Source organism: Takifugu flavidus, unplaced genomic scaffold (genome assembly GCF_003711565.1).
Source record: "Takifugu flavidus isolate HTHZ2018 unplaced genomic scaffold, ASM371156v2 ctg976, whole genome shotgun sequence".
NCBI classification, from domain to species: Eukaryota; Metazoa; Chordata; class Actinopteri; order Tetraodontiformes; family Tetraodontidae; genus Takifugu; species Takifugu flavidus.
In genome coordinates, this window is record NW_026622586.1 from 1 (window position 1) to 3,555 (window position 3,555).

A 3,555-nucleotide genomic window follows, 5' to 3' on the forward strand; every position below is an offset into this window, starting at 1 on the left:
ATCACCTCACTACACAGACACCTTTCCATCAGTAGAAACAAAAATCAAAAAAATAATAGACTCACCTCACTACCAGTAGAATCACCTCACTCACTAGACTAAGTACTATCCTCACTACACTAGATCACCTCACTACACAGTAAATCATACTATCATTCACTACACAGTTCTTTCACTACTCAAACCTTCTCTAACATCACATCAGTAGAATCACCTCATCACATAAATCACCTCACTACATTAGATTCACAGAATAACACTTCAATATCACCTCTTCACAGTCACCTCACTACAAGTAAGGGAATCACCCAGAAGAATCACCTCACTACACAGTAGGATCACCTCACCTCACTACACAGTAGAATCACCTCACTACACAGTAGAATCACCTCACTACACAGTAGAATCACCTCACTACACATAGAATCACCTCACTACACAGAAGAATCACCTCACTACACAGTAGAATCACCCTCACTACACAGTAGAATCACCTCACTTACACAAAGATCACCTCACTCAACACAGTAGAATCACCTCACTACACAGTAGATCACCTCACCTACACAGTAGAATCACCTCACTACACAGTAGAATCACCTCACACACAGTAGAATCACCTCACTACACAGTAGGATCCCCTCACTACACAGTAGAATCACCTCACTACACAGTAGAATCACCTCACTACACAGTAGAATCACCTCACTACACAGTAGAATCACCTCACTACACAGTAGAATCACCTCACTACACTACACAGTAGAATCACCTCACTACACAGTAGAATCACCTCACTACACAAAGAATCACCTCACTACACAGAAGAATCACCTCCCTACACAGTAGAATCACCTCACTACACAGTAGAATCACCTCACTACACAGTAAGATCACCTCACTACACAGTATCACCTCACTACACACAGAATCACCTCACTACACAGTGAATCACCTCACTACACAGTAAATCACCTCACTACACAGAGAATCACCTCACTACCCGTAGAATCACCTCACTACACAGTAGAATCACCTCACTACACAGTAGAATCACCTCACTACACAGTAGAATCACCTCACTACACAGTAGAATCACCTCACTACACGAAGAATCACCTCACTACACAGTAGAATCACCTCACTACACAGTAGAATCACCTCACTACACAGTAGAATCACCTCACTACTACAGTAGAATCACCTCACTACACAGTAGAATCACCTCACTACTCAGTAGAATCACCTCACTACCAGTAAGATCACCTCACTACACAGAGAATCACCTCACTACACAGTAGAATCACCTCACTACACAGTAGAATCACCTCACTACACAGTAGAATCACCTCACTACACAGAAGAATCACCTCACTACACAGTAGAATCACCTCACTACACAGTAGATCACCTCACTACACAGTAGAATCACCTCACTACACAAGAATCACCTCACTACACAGAAGAATCACCTCACTACTCAGTAGGATCACCTCACTACACAGTAGAATCACCTCACTACACAGTAGAATCACCTCACTACTACAGAGTAAATCACCTCACTACACAGTAGAATCACCTCACTACACAGTAGATCACCTCACTACACAGAAGAATCACCTCACTACACAGTAGAATCACCTCACTACACAGTAGAATCACCTCACTACACAGTAGAATCACCTCACTACACAGTAGAATCACCTCACTACACAAAGAATCACTCTCACTACACAGTAGAATCACCTCACTACACAGTAGAATCACCTCACTACACAGAGAATCACCTCACTACACAGTAGAATCACCTCACTACTCAGTAATCACCTCACTACACAGTAGAATCACCTCACTACACAGTAGAATCACCTCACTACACAAAGAATCACCTCACTACACAGTAGAATCACCTCACTACACAGTAGAATCACCTCACTACTCAGTAGGATCACCTCACTACACAGTAGAATCACCTCACTACACAGTAGATCACCTCACTACTCAGTAGGATCACCTCACTACACACATAATCACCTCACTACACAGAAGAATCACCTCACTACACAGTAGAATCACCTCACTACACAGTAGAATCACCTCACTACACAGTAGAATCACCTCACTACACAGAAGAATCACCTCACTACACAGAAGAATCACCTCACTACACAGTAGAACTCACTACTCAGTAGAATCACCTCACTACAGAGTAAAATCACCTCACTACACAGTAGAATCACCTCACTACCAGAAGAATCACTCACTACACAGAAGAATCACCTCACTACACAGTAACTCCACAGAGAACAACTAAAACTTTTAAGGTTTTCCTGCTTTTCTGGTGGGGAAATCAAAGAAAGACTGGATGAGATCAGGCTGATCAGGAGCCATCAAAGCTTCGGGGGATTTGCCAGATAAAGACGTCTGTCTGAGCAACTGGAGGGCAAAGAGCCACAACATGGAGCGCAGCGAGACGGGGACAGATGAAGACACCGAAGCAGACGGACACCAGTTTGGAGGTCTCAGCAAGGAACTGCAAGCGGAGCCCCAAACTGATTTCTTCCCTCTTTTCTGGCTCCGTGGCTGCATCCTGGAACTCATTGTGAGTCCTCCGAAACAGGCCAGTGGGATTAGCTGGATCTATGAGCAGCAGAGACCACCCAGGGAGAGCAGCACACAGATACACACACATACAGAATACACACACACAGATACACACACAACACACAGATACAGATACACACACACAGATCACCCACACACAGATACGAACACACACACACAAATACACACACAACAGATACAATACACACACACAGATACACCCACACACAGATACAGATACACCACACAGATACACCCACAGATCACACCACCCACACACAGATCAGATCTATAACACACACAGATACAGATCACACCACAGATACACACACAGATACAGATACCCACACACAGATCCAACCACAGATACAGATACACCCACACAGATACAGATACACACACACGGATACACACACACACACAGATACAGATACACACACACAGATACACACACACAGATACACACACAGATACACACACAGATACAGATACACACACCCACAGATACACACCACAGATACCCCACATACACACACACCGATACAGATACACACCACACAGATACACAACACAGATACAGATACACACACACAGATACACACACAGATACAGATACACACACACATACAGATACATACCCACACGGATACACACACACCCACACAGATACCACACACAGATCACACAAGATCAGTACACACACACATATACACACACAGATACACAACACAGATACAGATACACACACAACAATACACACACCAGATACACACCACAGATACACACACAACTACAGATACACACACACTACATATACACACACACACCCAATACCACACAGAGATACACACACAGATACAGATACACACACACATATATACACACACAAATACACACACACAGATACAGATACACACACAGATACAGATACACACACACAGATACACACAC

General features: G+C 43.6%; 1 long non-coding RNA gene across 1 annotated transcript; it reads right to left on the reverse strand.

The window, feature by feature from the left end:
- Positions 1-1,889: 1,889 nt before the first annotated feature.
- LOC130521426 (uncharacterized) lies at positions 1,890-2,712 on the reverse strand. The gene is made up of 3 exons (XR_008949329.1): positions 2,281-2,712; positions 2,035-2,240; positions 1,890-1,973 (listed from the first exon to the last, which is right to left on the reverse strand). It is a non-coding gene; the product is annotated as an uncharacterized LOC130521426 (long non-coding RNA).
- Between the last annotated feature and the right edge of the window lie 843 nt (positions 2,713-3,555).